The sequence below is a fragment of the Convolutriloba macropyga genome, chromosome 5 (assembly GCF_964194025.1).
Source record: "Convolutriloba macropyga chromosome 5, txConMacr16.3, whole genome shotgun sequence".
NCBI classification, from domain to species: Eukaryota; Metazoa; Xenacoelomorpha; order Acoela; family Convolutidae; genus Convolutriloba; species Convolutriloba macropyga.
In genome coordinates this window covers 40,224,749-40,244,466 of record NC_134472.1, presented here as the reverse complement: position 1 = coordinate 40,244,466, position 19,718 = coordinate 40,224,749, and positions in this window count along the sequence as shown.

The following is a 19,718-nucleotide window of genomic DNA, read 5'->3' as shown; positions in this document are numbered from 1 at the left end:
ACTAGATTAGCAACTGGATTCGAAGTATACCCAACAATCGAACATAAGTGTGACTCACTCAGACCAATTCACAAAACAGAATACGACCATATTTACATCTTATACGAATACAGATTCGATATGAATACCGGAAAAGGAATAAAACAGAAAGATATATTTGAAAACGAAAAAGTTTTTAAAAATAAAACCGAAATCAATAACCTCAGGTCAAACACGATTCGAAGACGAAGAAAAACATTCTCATTATGGTTTTGTAAATGAAAACACACATATGAACATGAAAATGGACCTCTACATGAGTAACATATACTCCAGAATTAGTGTACAAGCAAAAGAGTTTTACTCGAAAATCTGCGAACGAACAAAAAATCTCAGACAGTTAACTTTAACACAAATAAAACAAAACACACAAATATTAGAATATATCTTAACAGGAGACAGATAGATGATTTTTTGAACAAGAAGGAGTAAATGTAAAGCAAATGTACAAATGTGCAAAAAAGTCATCACCACTATTTGTACCACAAAACCGAGAATGCTATGAAAAAAAACCAATACTATAAAAAAACAGAGTACAATAAGTACATCAACTAACCAGACAAAACTTCCTTTGGGCAAAGAAAGTACCATGCTTACATAGTAACTTTGACCAACTAATTTCAATAGACACTGAAGGAACAGCTAGATATAGAGTAACACCATATCCAGTAAAAATAGAGACCAAACTAAATACTATATCACCAGAAGAAATTGAAGTAGAAAACATGCACAGTAAAGCTAGTGTAATCGAAAGCGGCATATATAGTAAAGAACAACTAGTACAAGAACAACCGAGAGATTTACTACAAGAATATATGATAGATCGAGAAAGAACATTACAAGAGGCAACCTCAGCTGACACACAAAAACTTTTGGAATTAGAACAATTAGGACTCTTAGAAACCTACTAGAGTTACGAAAAGTCACTCAAATGGCTAAAAGACCTCAAATTTATTGGATATAATTTCCAAATTTTAAAAGGCCAAATAATAAACATATTTGGTTGGCCATGGTACATACTCGAAAAAATGGCCATACGATACGCAATGCTAAGTATGCTTTTATTCATAATAAAACTCATAATAAAATTTTATAACGCATTCGCTATTCATAAAGCAACTGGAAAACAAGCAAGCATAACGAAAATTTTACTAACAGGAAAATTTGGAATATTTACACAGACATTAACGCAACTCGTAGCTCAAATACAAGAAGATGAAAACAATTACAGTGACCGTAAAAATTCAAATAATGGTAATAAAAATGGACCAAGAATCATAAAGAAAAAAATTTCGTAGACACTCTAAAGACTTACCACATATAATAGATCACAATGATAACGATGAACCAACAGAAGTCTAAGTCGACACGAATTATAAACATTATAAAACCGCCATTAGACGAACAGAAAATGGTCTACACCTACGAACTATGGAACCACCGAAAAAACAAAACCAACTTTACCTGAAAAAAAATACATTCATGAACCGTTTAGAGTGAAACCAATAACAATAATATCAGAAAACGACAAACCAGATGAACAAAGTAAATCATCATCAGATCAATTAATAACACCACCTGCAGCATATCAATGCTTAGGAATACAACCATTTTCTAGTGCACCACTACTACAACAACAAACATCACAATATCATATCAAAATACAACCATATGAAATACCACAAACAAAACAACCTACAGCATATGAAATACCACAACCTAATACAACTAACCAAAAACCTTTGATCCCCACAGTAAAACGTATGTGAATACAAAACTCACCATCTCTAGATTTTGAACAATTAAAAATCACTGCGAACAAAATGCATAACCGCAGCCATAGCCTAGATGTAATAAATAATGAAGATCAACCACATACAAATGAAGTAACATATTACGATACACATTCCACAGACACTTACGACGTATAGCATACAACAACAGGTAATAACATCTAACATTCGCAGATGAATAAGTAACTAAAGAACAAGTCATTAACCATTTCATTCATGTCACCTAAAATGTCACCTTAAAATGTCACCTAAAACGATTTTAACTATATGCCATCTATCATTCATAATATTCACACCTATTATTATGTTCTGTATCTACCATGCACTATTGTGAGAATACTCACCATTAACCATTTAACACTTCCTATTAGACCATATCTTTGTTCAATAATCTTTGTTCAATAATCTAACGGATCAATAACCAACAACCATTTGATACGTACAAACATTCAACCTTTAACGATGTACAACCATTCCACCATTTGATCTGTACAATCATTCAACCTGTAATGATTCAACATCAAGTAGACTCAACATGTATAACCAACACAAGTATAACCTCCACATCCGTGAATAACCATGTCTGACACGTTGTCATATATAACATGTATCTTTAACCATGTACGACCTGTATCAATAAACATAACCATATTTTTATAATTGTAACAACACTTGTACTATATATGATAAAGGTCATAACACGTACCCACGTATAACCCATGTATAACCCAAACATAATCTACGCCGCCCTTGTAACCTGTTTATAATCATCAAAATTATTATTAACCAAAACATAATAACCTTGTCAACAGTAACAATAATCGTAGATTCTGGAGATTGCTATAACAGTAGATTATGGAGTATGCATATATTATACATAGATTCATAAATAGTAACATCTAGCAACATCACGTTATTCAGATGCTAGAAAGCTTCAAATGTTTAAACATTTCGCATGCTTTAGCAATGGCATCAAAAATGGAATACGAAGCTGACTCACCTCTCAGCTACGTTGTCGAAGAGGGAGAGTTGGGCTTGGGACGTCCCAGCCCTGGAACCGTCCGAGAAAACGCGTCAGAATGTAGTATACAGACGGACGACTACAACGAAACCATGACCACAATGCGAGTAGAAGTTAACAATGATTCCACACCTGAACAACAGAACCAGACAGCACTCCACCAACCAGCACCGTTGGAAATTGCAAGAATAAATGCGGAACGTACTGTACGACCAAAGCATCAGATGTATAAAAACACTTAGAATCCTTTCGAACCACAGAAATAACCAATCAAACCAAACAGATTTACCTGAAACACAGAACAAAAACATACCTAGCTACCAAAACAGTTGACCAGTAAAAAATCATTCACATCAAGGTGTAACATACGCATCCCCACCGATGTCAATACGCCCACCTCCGGTTAGATCACCACCAACAATCGTTGACATTACTACCAATTATCACAGATTGCAGCAACGTGAACAACAACGATTGTTTGAACGGAACTCGGCTCACATAAGACCGAACAACCTTAAATTTCCGTATGCGGTAACACCCCGCAGTAATAACAGAAAATCGTTCTTCCACCGATCCAAGAATGAACAAACAGCAACACAAACTGTTAGAGAAACAATTTGGTTCGCAGAAATGGATCCACGAACTTTAAGTAACCCTCAAAGTAGTGACTATAATCCACTACTATCATACAGAAATTGCGCAGATATTTCATTTGAATCCAAGATGTATAATTTCGTGATAGCACCATTTCACAATCTAAAAGACCGAGTGTCAGAATATTTTCCACCCTTACCATCAGAGAACACAAATACAGTAAAAAGAAGTACCAAAAATATGGGAAGAGACAAACTAAACCAGGCCTCTTACTCCATACTAAAGCAATTTTATAGTCTGAAAGAACGATTTTTTTACAATTACGATTATGAAATCAAGATACCACTAGTATGTACGTTTGACCATCTAGTGGCCAAAGCGTCACAAGATCTATCGTCATACAGTGTCTTTGATCACGAATTATTTCAACTTAGCTTCAGCTTTTTTTTACATCCAACACCCAAGGATGTCCAAAATAACAATTATCGAGTTCATGAAACAAAATTGACTCACATTTTAATATATTATACTTTTTTTCCGAGACAAAGCGAACTATAAAGACAAAAGTTACTTACATATAAACGATCAACTGACTTCACCATACTTTCTAAACTACGGTTACAAACATAAATGCGAGTATACAACAGGAACACTTCGATCCTATAAAGAATTATAAAGAACGAAACTTCAATCCTATAGAGAACTTTTACATATTTCAACCGAAATGTGCTCCTGAAAGACCAGTGATAATACCACTACAAGCACTTGAACCTTTCGATGAGTACCACACGTACTACCTAGAAGGAAGTTTAGCAAACCAAGCCTTCCTTAACTTAATTGAATTTCATACTGCACGATCAACAGCCGATTTAGAAAAACAAATTCAAAGAGCTGTAAAAGTTTCAATTACGGAAATTGGCATTGAAAATTTAACCGAATGCTAGCAGACCTACTATCAGAAGACGATCACTTCATGAATGAGTGTAACAGATACAAGAACCGCACTAATCACCCAGATTAAACGGATATATTATAAGGAACAAATAATAACTGTATAATTTCAGTGTATCCCTCATCCTGGAATAACCACTCCATATGTTGATGTTAAATCTTCATTGCATTTTATTCAATGACTCCTATAAATGTGTAAATTATACCTCCAGTGTACTCTAGTATACCAGTATTCTAATATTCTTACTGCTATCCATTATTTTGGCTATCCATTGTCAAAGTTACTAAAACTATACATCTAATAGTTAATGTCTCTATTCCTTAAGCATCATTTAGAATACATTATTAATGGATGCTTTTTAACTAAGCTTTCACATAGTTATATACATGCATTAACATGTAATTTTGTAAATAGGAATAATAAAATAGAAAAAGTACCTGATAGCCATCATTGAAAACAAATGGAATTTGAAGATTTAACATCTAGAAATGAACAAGGAACAATAATTAAACCAGTAACGATCATCGATAACAATGGCACACTAAACACTATACTGTGTAAAACATAGTGTAAAACATACACTATACTATGTGTGTAACAGGTAACGAACAAATTACACATAACGTATACAGGTGACAATGAGTCATAACATGAAAAAGATATCAACATCAGAGTATAATATAACAACCACAACAAGGAAATTCGGAAATCTTGATACATAACCGTGCTTAAAAACAATTTTGTAGTACAATCTATTTTAAAAATATACAAAAGACCATACCTAGTAGATATGCGAGAATAACAATACCATCGAATCGAAAATTTCAATTTCCAAATTCACTATTTATAACAAATAGAACAAACCATTTAATGAATATTACTGTATTGATTACATCTCCAGACCCTATCTGACCATTAATCACAGAACACATGTAATCACAGAACACATGTAACTTAAACACATGTAGTTATTATATTTGCTCAGAAGATTGATCTTCTGACCATTCTTTCACAGTAACAACTAACAAATTCAAAAGACGTTTGTTTTAGTGAGTAACGTCCGCAAAAAATTATTTGGAAGATGGTTAAGCAATATGTTGTGTTAAGCGTATCTTTAAAAAATAAGCGCTTTGACAAAATTAACAGATTTGTAGCTCTTTCACTAAATTTTACAAATGACCTGCATCAAAACAACTAACACAGTTTATAAACTCTGATAATACAGTAGTTCGAGTATTAAATTCGCTATAGTCAGTCTATAAGTTCTAAGACGTACAAATCATAGCATATAAAGCCACGTGTAAGCATTAAGACGTACAAAGCAACAAGTGAAACTTAGGCGGCAAGGTTTTTTCGATGCTCTTTTACTGGTTTTTTGTCTGATGTTATTGACGTAAAATCAGTTCGTATTCAATCGGCAATTGTCTAGAAAACATAAAAAATATTAAGCCGAAAACCACCTCAATCGGTACATATCGTGGTTATATTTACTTAAAATTAGGTTAATTGAACTTTTTCGGAATCTTCTACGTATGTTAGAACTCATTTAAATCTTATTTTAGAGTTTAGAAATACTCGATTCTGATTGGATGAAATTCGTTCATTTACTGCGTAACATCCTCCGGCCCGGAAGAAGATGTTGGGAAAACTGGTACAAGTTTTACAAGCGGGCAGACGAGTGAACCGGTTGACGTACGTAAAACGGCGGAGCGCGCGACGCTATCGGAGCCGTAACGGAGTTTCACAATCCGAGTGGTTGGGTAGTAACCCCTGGGGTTGGTTTCCTCAACTATCCAAACCAAGTCACCGGTCTTAAGGTGTTGCTCGGCAGGCGTCTGCCACTTAGAGCGTCGGTTCAGCGTCGGTACGTACTCTTTGATACAATGGGACCAGATCGCATTAGCGTACGACTGCGCACGGGCGTAACGTTTACGATGGTCGAACTCATTGTTGCCGACAACAGACGGAATCCCGGCAGAGTGTTCTCCTGAAAGAAAGTGGTTGGGCTTTAAAGCGTTTAAATCGCACGGATCAGCGCTTACGGGTGTTAAAGGACTCGAATTGAGAGCATTCTCCACGAGACAAAAGGTAGTATGCAGTACCTCATCCGTGAGGCGACGCGTGCCAAGAATAGTATACAACATGCGTTTGAAGCTGCGTACCAGCCTCTCCCAGATACCACCTTGATGTGGTGCGCTGGGTGGATTGAACCTCCACTTAATACCTTTGTGAGCGAGCTCAGCTGCAATGTTGACAACGTTCCACTTTTCAAAATTTTCTCGGAGTTCTTTCTCCGCTCCAATAAAGTTAGTGCCATTGTCGGACCAAATCATGGAAGGTGTACCCCTTCGTGACACAAACCGCTCAACTCCCATAACACAAGAACTGGTGTCCATGGATGTAACTATCTCGACATGGACAGCGCAAGTAGTGAGACAGGTGAAGAGGAAGCCCCACCTTTTCTCAGTAGTACGGCGGACAGTAACATAGAATGGCCCAAAATAGTCAACGCTAGTGTTCGTGAAGGGAGGAGACTGGTAAGCAAGTCTCTCCTTAGGTAAGTCAGACAGGATTGGTTTTCATAGTTACAGCTTGGAATTCGCGGCATCTCAGGCAGTGTGCTTTGATGGAACGCAAGGATGATCTTAGTTTCAGTACTGTATAGTGTTCCTGCACAATTGATCTTAGGTACTCAACGCCCTGATGATAATGCTTTACGTGCGTGTGTTCAAGGAACAGTTTTACAAACGGATGACGGGCATCTAAGATGATTGGGTACTTTACGTTAAACCCAACTTCAATTAACCGCTTGATGCGGCCCGAGGAACGGATTAGCCCATTTGAACTAATAAACGGTGAATGTGGAGCAATTCGGCTACTCCGTTTAACGAAATTATTGCCAAGAAGATTTTTTCTTTCGGCATCAAAAGACTCTCCTTGCACCAAATACTGTAGATGACGCTCGGCTTCGTCAAGCTCAGTAGGGTTGGTAATGCTACCATCGGGGTTACGGTAGCCGGCATGTTTCGGCAAAAGCCGGAGAACGTATGCGGCAATGCGCAAGTACTTTTGATAAGAACTCAACTTATCAACGGAAACAATGAAGGAACGGGAGTTGTCTGTTTTTTGACAGATGTAGCCAAGGAAACGTGTCTTCTATAGTGACTGCTTGGTTGACGCCAAGTTTGATGTTATTAATGACGTCTTTGTTCGGTACAAAAGGGAAACTTGAGTTGGTTAAGAAATGTGGACCATTGACCCAACTGCTTAGTTGCAAAACCTCAGCGGACATTCCACGCGTGCCAGCGTCAGCTGGATTATCTTTAGTTGCGACGTGGTTCCATTGGTCAACGCTGGTATACTCCAAAATTTCATAAACGCGGTTTGCAACAAAGATTGGTTGATTTTCATTAGAGTTAATCCATTGGAGAACGGTCGTGCTATCTGTCCACATGAATACTTGGTTAATAGTTACGGTAAGTGCTTGAGTAATTTCCCTTCAGTCGAGCGGCAAGTAGAGCTGCTTGTAATTCGAGTTTTGGGACAGTCAATACTTTCATTGGCGCCACGCACGCTTTCCCCAAAACAAACACAAGCTCTGTTTTTTCATGGCCCGTATTTGTTTTTACTCGGGCTCGCAAGAATGCGACCGCACTGAAAATATCCTGGGAACAGTCACCGAACATATGCAACTCTATATTATCAAAGGGTCCACTAAAGTAACTTCGATAAATTTTGATGTTTTCAAGCTTTGGTAAGTCCGCACTCCAATACAAAAATCTTTGAACCATGTTCTGTGGGAGCTCGCCATCCCATTGTTGCCCTGTGACACGCCAGATGTCTTTTAAGAGCAGTCGCATACCGACGGTAAACGGTGCGACAAGACCAATGGGGTCAAAGACTTTCGAGACAAGACTTAGGACCAAGCGTTGCGTGAGGGACTTGGTGATAGCGCAGCTTGTACCCCTACTCACAACTAAAGTGTCATTAGTATGATCCCACTTTAACCCTAGCACATGCGATGAATCCTCCTGACATGAAACAATAACCTTGGGCTCAGTAGATTGAGAGGAACCAGCAATTCGGTCAGCCAGATTTGGTACATTGCTTACGAACTTTGTAAGCTTGAACCCACCGAGATGGAGAAGATGTACCAATTCTTTCGATCTATTGATGGCTTTCTCTGGAGACTCCACTGAGTCAAGATAATCGTCCATGTAGAAGTTTTCAAGGACGGCTTTTGCAGCTTTGGGGTAAAACTTGGCATTGTCTCTCGCAGTGCGTTGTAATGCATAGTTGGCGCATGTGGGCGAGTCTTTAGCCCCGAAAATATGCCGCGTATATTGATACACTACAACGTTAGTTGTGGGGTCCTCCCGCCACAGAAAGCGAAGTGATGGTTGATCTGATGGTAACACACCAACCTGTAGAAACATTCCCTCGATGTCGGCGGAGACGGCATATGGATGTTGTCGGAAGCGATGAAGGACGTAAATAAGATTTTGGAGCAGATCAGGGCCAGTGAGCAAAGATTTATTCAGTGAGGCACCATGAAATTTTGCTGCCCCATTGAGCACCCTACGCACCTTACCCGGGTTGTTCGGGTTTAAAACCGGATGGTGGGGTAGGTACCACTCTTTATCGGACCGGTTCTCAACCTTGTGAGCGTCCGGAACATCAATTACATACCCTTATTTAGGTCTTCCTTGATGGTACTAGTATACTTCTCTCTAAGATCTTCATCCTTGGCCAATCGTTTTTCGAGAGACTTTAGTTGCACAAGGGAGGAGAAGTAATTATTTGGGAGCTTGGTGTTGTCTGCTGCCCACAGCTTTCCGACATCGTATCTCAGGCCATTGTGTATGGTGGTACTCTCAAGACTTTCTTGAGCCCTTGCGTCTGCTGCAGATCTTGAGTCGACCTGCTTGTTTGCTCCGAATGATTCAATGTCGTACCATGACTTTACTTGACTTGCTAACTCATTGTCATGTTCGATATTCACTTTAAAACACGTTGAGGTTAAACACGAACTCGATGGTAACGGACCGCTTAAGACCCAACCTATGGGTAAGCGTACGGCAACGGGTGAACGCTTCTCATCGGCAGAGAAGTATTCTAACGGGCGGATGGCATGATAGACATCTTGTCCGAGTATCATCTCAATGTCTTTATAGGAATATGTCACGGGATCAAGGACCGCTAAGTGTGGGTAAGTCTCTTGCAAGGTCTGTACATTAATTATATCAGAGCCGACGTTCAGACTCTCTTTAACGAAAGGGTTGATGGTAAATGGTTCGAAATCTTGATGTTCTCTTGGTTTCACAGTAACTTCAACAATCCTAGTGTCAACTACTACTTCGGTATTAATGCCCTTGACAGTTAGCTTTAGTGCTTTACCGTGCAAACCGAGTCTATCTGCGAGACTACCGGCCACCCAAGAGTTACTGCAGGCGGTATCACACAAAACTAAAGCCTTGGTATCTAAACCGGACGAATTGAACAACTGCAATTCAGTCACCTGAAGAAGCCCCTTAACGTCAGTAACTGATGACATCGTTGTGGTCTTATTAGACGGCTGTTGACTAGTAGTTGCTTTACTTTGACCTATGTTGACAGAAGTCTGGATGGTATTGGGATTTGTTGACTGTTTTGTTGGGAAAACCCTATCTGCTCCATGCAATAGTGTGTTATGCGAACTATTGCAACCCTCTGCTCGGCACTTTCTCGGTTGAGGGCACTGGCGGAACGTGTGCTTGTACCTTAAGCACGAAAAGCAAAGTTTGTTATCTGCAACCAACTTAGCTCTCTGGGTTGGAGGCTTTTCCTTGAAAACTCGACACTCCCATAGCCGGTGGTTACCTTTGCAAACAATGCACCGAGAGTAAGTGTTTGTGGAAGAAGATGGCATTTGCTTCTTTGTTTCCCTTTGTTGTGAAATTGACGCAAACATTTTTGAGGCTATTTTGGTCTTGGTTACTGAAGTGCTGTTCTCTTCAGGTTTTGCCTTGGTTGCGCTTTGTTTCATAAGATCATGGGCCTCAGCCTTTTCTTTAAGCCAATCGTTAAAGTCAAGGAGAGTAGGCTTAACCCAGTGCTTCTTAACCGTAAAGAGTGACCATGACTCTTTCATGTTTGGTGGTAACTTCTGTACCGCTTGGTTAAGTAGGGAAGCGCTCTTCGAGTCAGCATCATATGATAGTGACTTGAAAACCCCAACGAGGCTGGATATGGCTGCAGAATAGTTAATGATGTTATCACTATTGTGCATTTTGAGAGGCGGAAAATTGCTTAGTTTATCCAAGTGTGCACTTACGACTGCCTGTGGCTGGCCAAATTTACGTTCTAAAGTCCTTAGTGCATCCTTGTACATTAAACCACAGTAAGCAAACTCGTTGATTGCAATCTTTGCTTTACCGGTGTCGTCACGGTTTTGAGGGTTTTGAGGTATGTCAATTTAACGTCATCAGTTAGCGATTGCGAGTCAATCGCGCTTTTGAATTGACCCTACCACTCGTGCCATTGTAATGGATCGCCATTATACTGAGCAAGTTTCCATTCTGGCAAGGGGTCATTTTTCTTGCTGGTTTTTGCATCAGCTAATTCCCTAATCAATGACGCATTGTCCGGTATCGGAGGGGCAGGTGCAGACACCTGCGGACCATTCCAACTCAACGGAGTGGGCCCAACATAAGGGTATGTTGGCTGAAAAACCGGAGTGGCCAGACCAGGTACAATATTACTTGTAGTTGCAATCGGGTTTTCCTGATGTGTGCCGGATGGTGATTGCATATCAATCAAAAGGGGTGAATTCGAATATATTTGTTGTGGAAAAGTAGTAACTGATGGTGCGATGTCTGCCTGTACATTTGGAGCAACATTATTTACGGTAGTAATGTCTTGGTTGACTAATGACGGTCTGTGCTGCGGAAAACGCCAATGACTCATATTTGGCACAAAACTTTGGCCGAGAGGGATATTGGGCATATTTGGGAAAGGAGGAGCAACAGAACGTACAACTTTGTGTACTCGGTTATTACTGTTCTGAAAATTGTTGTTGACGAGAGGCTGGTTAATCAAAGGGGCGTGTGGGATGGGAGCAGTGAGGTTAGGTGCAAATACTGGGTTCGGGATAGGAAGGGAATTATGATGAACGGATTCGGAGATGTGCTGTTGTGTGTTTGGACTTGGTGGGGCGCTTGGGTGCAGGGGAACGTTTATTGCGGGGGCTGGATGATTTCTTGTCGGAAAAGGAGGAAGAGTGGCGTTTGGTGCTTGGGGGACAAAAATAATTTGTTGTCGGGAGCATATTTGTCGGGAGCATATTCTTGGGCAAACTTGATGTTTCAGGTCCCCTGGATTGTGAAATTTGAAGTTGTGCGTTAGAAGATACTTTGGATGTATGATTTGGGTTTCTTTGCGGTGTGAACGGCTGTGGTGGAATGAGCTGTTGAATGGGCGGTGAAGAAGCCCCTGTGGCGTGTACAGAAGGTGGCTGACTATCCGCGGTTCCTTGGTTAGTTATGGTTGGAAGCGCCACGCCTTGCTGGCCTGTTTGATCCATTTGCGACCTTAGGTGCGCCTGGTACAATGCCTGTGTGTTAGCAGCAGCCAAAAAATTTTCAGGTGGCGTATAATACGGATCGAGTTGCTGTAAGGTCTCAACGCTTAAAAAGTAATTGCCACGACAATTTTTTGGAATCGAATGCCTTGAAATGTCAGTGTCGTGATCTTCCACGGCTTCGCCGTTATTATGGCTAGGGCATTCTGGAGGGTCTTTCGTAATCTCTGGTTCACAAGTGTTCTCGTTGTTATTAAAACTTAAAGCAAGTGAGGTGTTGATCCAATCCTGGACAACCTTTTCACTTCTCATCGAGCTCCTAGCACTTGCAGTTGTTTCAGAGTGGCTACCTTTGGAAACAGCGTCCAGCAATTCAAATTCTTGCAGAGTTGCCTCTGCCAACCGTTTCCTATTGTCTTCCTTCAGTTCATCTATTTCCACTCGCTTTTTCTGTTTAGCAAGGCAAATGGCTGCCTCATTTTGTTTTTCAATTTCTTCGCGCTTCATTTTAGCATTAACATAATCATGTTTACGCTGACTAGATGTTTTTGAAGAGGTCATCATTGAGGGAAGTCTAGAACGAATGGAAGCCCTCGGTTCCTGAAACTCACTCACTTTATCATCAGCAGAGTTGATGTAGTTTCGTGCTGAAGTGAGGATCTTGTCGTTCTTAGTTGTCATTGCCTCCAAGTAAGACTCTAATGAAGGAACAAGTGCACTTGGATCCTCCGTTTTTTCAGCAAATGCAATCAGGTCCTCATTTTTGTCTACAACGGTCATAAATGCTTCGTTGCACTTTGTTACTAGGCGTTCAACTTTCACTCGCCTACTTTGATTAGTTATGCAATGAAGAATATCTTCATGTATAGCATGCAATTCAGCCTCACGCTTTGACCTGGCAGCGTACAGCTTTTTGACTTTTTGATCAAGACTATTAGACATCACGATGTTATTATTTCCAAAGACCAGCAAACCTACCACTGCACACGTTTAATTATTATATGCACACTCCAAATAAATCGAACCCACGCAAAACAAACCCAACGAAAAAGACACCAAACACAGCACACTGTAGACAGTCTGTAAAACAAACCGCCCAAAGAGCAAAGAAGGTTGTCGAGCACACTGTGCCCGACAAAACAGAAGTGGAGCGCTGAACGCTATGCGCTCAACGCGGAGGGAGGCAAAGGACACAAGGGAAGTCGAGCGAGCAACGCGCGATGCGACGGAAACGGGACAGACGAGAAGTCGAGCGAGCAGTGCGCGACGGAACGGAAACGGGACGTGCGGGAAAGCGGGTGGAAAACGCGCTACACAACGAAACGGGACGGTGAAAGAGAACGGGCGGGAAATGAGGTTGGATAGAACTATGATAGCAGACCACAGCAAAACTCAAGCAAACAACCTAGCCGTAACTCCAGAACAAACATAAGTCACACCCCAGGAAGAAGGAGAGAAACTACTGCAAGACAATTTAACATAGTTCATAATGGGTAACGACAAATTTAACGACAAACTAATTTACGGCAAGGCAGTAGTACACTAAAAGAATGAAAAGGTCGAGAAATTAACTAGCCGTAACTCCAGAATAAACTTAAGTCACATCCTAGCAAAACCCAAACCAAAACAAACAATCAGCATACTAACGGTATTAAACAAACTACAGCAAAATTGAATAAATTACAATAGTGTATTTGTAGACTAAGATAGTTGGAAAAGTCAAGAAACAACCCAGCCGTAACTCGAGAATAAACTTAAGTCACACCCTGGAAGGCAACAAGACCAAACCAACTAGCAATCATACAGGTACACACAAACATAAAGCAGCAAAATAAATATACTACAACAGAAAGGCTAGTAAATTAGTAAAGTTGAAAAGTCAAAGGGCAATCCAGCCGTAACTTGAGAATAAACTTAAGTCACACCCTAGAAAGCTATAAGACCTAAACAACAAAGCAGCATACTAGCATACTAAACATACTACACAAAAAACAACATCATACTTCATCACATATGATATACTACATCGAAATCCGGAAAAAAATGGAAGAAAACGAAAAGCGAAAACTTGGGAGAGCGACGTTATTGAAAAAAAACGGAAAACGGAAAATTGTAAAGTTAAAGAACGAAAAGAACGCGGACGAAAAACGGTACATAAACGAGCGGCGAGAAAAATTATTGGAATTTGATAATTTTTTGTAGGCCGGAGGTTGTGAGAATTTTCACAACTTTTTCTGTGTTAATTGAGTTTCACTCAATTTACGAACCTTCTTGCTGGAAATTTCATTTTTTGACAAATTTGTCAAAATTTTTTGCTTTTGTCCAATTTTTTCTATTTTTGGTCAACATTTCTGCAATTTTCTGAATACGGAACGGTAATCCAGTAAATTGGACGGTTTTATGCCTGAAAGTACGGTTTTTCATTATTCTATATTGATATTCTACGTTTTTTTTTGATTTGCATCAAAATTGACCAAAAATTTTTAAAATTGGACAAATTAGCATAATTTTCGCTCAACTTTCTCTATATCAGAGGTTATTTTTTTGATATACCGACTATATCAATTTTCTCGAATTTTTGGTAAATCGGCCAAAAATTTTCAAAATTGATGTTTTTTAGTCTCAAAAATTACGTTTGCCAGGGCCCCTTGCCAGTAATTTCTACCAAGAATAGTTTAATTCTAGGCCCCATGCAATAAGAAAATCAAGGGTTGGGTTTCTTGCCGTCTAAATTCAAAAGAAACATTTACTGCAAAATAGTTTGCGATAAATTTTGTCTTACAGTTTCTGTTGAAACGCGGGTCGGTAGCTTACAGTTTTTTTTCTCCTTTGAACATCATAGGTACCATGTGTTTATCACTGCAATCCTCTTCCACCAAAATCGGTCAGTATTTAACTCCACCAAAGCAGGCACAGCAGTCAGATTCTTCCTCACTCTGAGTTCGTTTTCCGGGTTTTTTTTCCACTGCTCTTTAAGACCCACACTACACGATATGAGCATATCACTCTCAGCCAGAATAGCTCTGGCATTTTCCATGAGAACTGGAAGCGCCAGTTTTCAGTCGGAGCACCAGCTTTCACCTGAGACTGGATCAAGGTCGCCCAAATACAACACAAACATCTTCCCACTATCTAGGTGCTCTTCGCTCAATGACGAGATTTGAGCATCCAAAGAAATCCTGAATCCCATCACTAATGGACAACACTCTTATCTTTCACGATCTATTTAAAAAGTTTAGCAATAAAAATTGGCGAAATAACGTTGTTCGGAGATTATTAACGGCACCATATAAACTCTGATAATACAGTAGTTCGAGGATTCAATTCGCTATAGTCAGTCTATAAGCTCTAAAACGTACAAGTCATAGCATATAAAGCCACGTGTAAGCATTAAGACGTACAAAGCAACAAGTGAAACTGGCAAGGCGGCAAGGTTTTTTCGATGCTCTTTTACTGGATTTTTGTCTGATGTTATTGACGTAAAATCAGTTCGTATTCAATCGGCAATTGTCTAGAAAACATAAAAAATATTAAGCCGAAAACCACCTCAATCGGTACATATCGTGGTTATATTTACTTAAAATTAGGTTAATTGAACTTTTTCGGAATTTTCTACGTATGTTAGAACTCATTTAAATCTTATTTTAGAGTTTAGAAATACTCGATTCTGATTGGATGAAATTCGTTCATTTACTGCGTAACACAGTTTACATGTAGAAGTTTTAAATAACCGTTAATGGGAAACAGGCAAGTGGGAATACATGCCTGTCCATGACTCAAGGATAATAACATTAACTAATACATGTTCAGCTTCACTAACAAAATTTACATGACCAAAAAGATCCATGTTACTTACCCTCCATTCTTCCACCAAATACCATAACGACTAAACAAAATCACGAAAAAACCGTTGATAAGACTGACTAAAATTCGTTTTTTCTTTCCAACCGGAAGGGATACTACGTAACCAGAACAAAGTTACAACCAGATAATAAAATGAAACTAAGTGAACCTAAGAACACCTAACACCTAACATATGTCAAAAAGAATTCAGGTAGGTCAGTAAGTCACCGGACAGCAGGAGCGCCTTCTACGTCAACATCAGGGCCAACCCGGAAGGATCTTCACCCACTGGAAGTGGTAATGGAATAGATACTTTTGTGGTTGTTGATGCTCAATCTTTGCTTTGTAGGCAACCTATGTCTGGGAATTGACCTACTGACAAACCGATAAAAGCATCCCATTCAAAAAAGAAAAGAAAATACTCCAGAGAGAATACAGAAAAATTGACCGACTGTATTACTCATAAATACTTCAAATACTCAACATCCCGGAAAGATGGAGTCAATATTGATTGACATCCAACAAACTGAAAAAGACTTTATTTATGAAAACAAATAAGCTCCCAAATACTCGATCTTGATTGGTTGAAAAAGAATAAATACCATTCGTTAAATGTTTAACTGTTTCGCTTTTACTCTTTTAGTTGGTTCCTATCAGATTCAAACCTTATATAATAATAAAGTATACTTCTCTCTCTCTCTCTCTCTCTCTCTCTCTCTCTCTCTCTTTCTCTACTCCGCTCTTGTTTAGTATTGAGATATACGTTGACTTTAGCATTGGGGCCCGTGCATTGTCTACTGAAGCTCAGATAGAAGAGTAACAGACTAGAGATCTAGAACTTTAGTTAGTCAGGTAAGACTTAAGATTTTATAGTATTCTTGAGACACCATAAGACCTCAGTGGAGTAACCTCGCAAGGTAACCCTTCTCGAGACACGTCCTAGATGGAAAGGAGAACAAACACTTTGTAGTAAATCTTGATTTTAAAAAAAGTTTTCGATAGAGTTCCCCATGTTCTGTGCTTGTGCGCCGAAAAATAGAAGATTTGGCGTTGGTGGAAATTTCTTGAAAAAACTTTCTTGAAAGTTATTTAACAGATCGCACACAGTATATCAAAGTGAAAAAAAGTGTTTCTGAAACCATGTCAGCCACAAGCGGTATTCTTCATGGCTGACTGCTTGAACCTCTGCCATTGATCCAATGCAGAGCATTAAGCTATGCAGATGATTTCAAAATGGAATCTTCTAAATAAGTCTCATTTCTCGAGCACCTGTAAAATATTGAAAAGTAGTGCTCAAAGAACAAAATGAAGTTAATGAAAATAAGTGCCATAAAACAATCAAAACGTTTGAGGAAAAGGAGCAAACGTTTACTCGAATTTCCAGATGTTATCTATATAAAATATTTTATATGCTGCTGCTCAAAAGCTTTGCAAAAATCATTCGACGAAATATAAAACTACTTTCGCACGTTCCACCGCAATGGTTCCACCGAATTCAATATAGTTTTAGAAAGCGCCGATCAGCGAGAGTTCAAATAGTCAGTGAGCCAAAAAAACAACGATACGGATGCGACTATCTTGAGTCCACGAAAGATAAATACAACGATACGGATACAACTATCTTGAGTTCATGAAAGTGCTGAGAGTACTGTATCTCGATTTTTCCAAGTCGGTCGACAAAGTTCCACATGGTTTTCTCTTGATATATCTGAAGAAAACTAGAAATTTTATGAAGCAAAAGGGGTATTAAAAAATAGTCGACAAAACAAATTTTTCAGTGACAAACTTCATAAACAGTTCTGCTCATCACAAAAACGTCGTCAAGTCTGCAGTGCTTTCCGTCATCCAACTTTACACGTTCCAGCGGAGAAAACAAAACTTCCCAGAGCAGTCTTTTTTTACTGAAGTTTGGCCAACCGATCGCTTCGTCAAAAAGTAAACTCCCAAGCAAACATTGAATACAACAACAGTGCTCGAAAACCAAACTCAGTTAATTGAAAATAAATGTCACACACTCTTAGTCAAAACGTTTGAGGATAGGGAGCAAACTTTTACTCGAAGATGCAAATGTTCTCTACATAAAGGCGAGGAAAAACATTTAAACCACAGTCATGACCCCAAAGTTGTCATGGATAATAAATGCTACTAAAAGATGTACAAAAGCATGAAACGTCTGTAACTCCTTCAAGAGAAATGTATCATCGTAGTTGACAAAATTTCTAAATAAAATGCGTAAGTGACCTATCTGATACCTGTGAAAAGGTTTGTCTCACTTACGTGATTTGCAAATAAATCGGAAGCGAATTCAACAGACCGTGTTTTGTAAACCGTAGATGCCAGGCGATTACAACGCTGAGTGATAATGGTAAAACAATAATTGATGCGTCTGAGGAGCTAAAAAGATGTTTGAAACGTCTGAACATTGACAAAATCTATAAGGCATTGGCAGCAAGAAACATAAATTGGAGGTTCTATCCTCCTCAGGAACCTGTTTTTGGCGTCACTTGGGATTGTTTGGCCTAGATCTCGAAGAGGATTCTGTTGATCAATCTGGACTCCAGAAGAAGTTAGATGTATTCCGGACAATTTTGGCCGAAACATAGGCGATAATGAGCTCCCGACCACTGACGATCGTCGCCTACGTTCCGGAAATTGAGATGATTTTTACGCCAATTTTTTGTCTGATCTATTGACCTTTCAATTCTTTGCCAACAGGAAATTTTTACAGCCAAATTCCTTCCGGCTTCAGGTCCTGGCAAAATGTGCAGCATGTGGGCAACCATCACTGGAAACGGCTCGTCAAGGAAATGTTGCCAACATTGTTAAAGAGATCCAAATAAAGCGGCAGTGATCAGACGCCGCTCAAAATCAACGACGTTGTTTGGACTTTGACAATTTGGTCTTTTGGCCGTGCTCTAAGATTGTATTCTGGACGACATGGTCACCACCGTGTGGTGAAGGTAAAACGGCTTACGGCTGGTAGGTTTCTCCTGTCTGCGCTCTCGCACGTGGTTTGGCTGATTATTCCGTTTTTTTAATCAATTTTTCTCGGTAAGGAATTCCAGGCAGCTTGGGTTACATATCCTGGACGTGTTCTATGATGTGCTGCTGGCCCCTTCTTTGCCCTTGAGCATTTTGTTTATCAATCAAGTAAAAACTGAATCATGAAAAAAATATATTGATTCTTGTCCGATTTAACGCAAAAACGAGTGCTTGCTGCCCGCAACTTTCGAAACATAAAAATTAGGCTGATATAATCTCTTAAGACTAGAATAATGTAATTTCTATTCAAAATTTGTTTGCCAGATTTTCAGCGAATGCGTTGTTGATATTATTCAGTCATTTTGAGTTGAAGGTAGTTGCGAATAGAAAAAGAAACAGCTCTATGTATTGTTGGCTCTATTTTTTTGCGAGCGTCCGTTTTATTCGCGAGCGTCATTGAGCATTTTCGCGAGCGTCCTTGAGCATTTTCTTTATCAATTAAGTCAGAAGTGAATCATGAAAAGAATATTTTGATTCATGTCCGATTTAACGCAAAAACAAGTGCCTACTGCCCGCAACTTTCGAAGCACAAAAATTTTGCTGATATAAATTCTCAAGACTAGAATTATGTAATTTGAATTCAATATTTGCATTGCATTCGCTTGCCAGATATTGAGTGAATGCGTTGTTGATATTAATCAATTATTTTGAGTTTAATCTAGTTGCAAATAGAAAAAGAAACAGCTCTATGTATTGTTCGTTCTAATTTTTTGCGGACGTCAGTTCTTATCGGCAGCGATAACGCCATCTAAAAAAAACAGTTGAAAACAAAAATTTTACCCTTACAAATCACAAATCTTGGTCTAGACTTCAAAGAGGATTATCATTCTGGACTCCAGAAGATGTCAGATGTCTTCCGGACAATTTTGGCCGAAA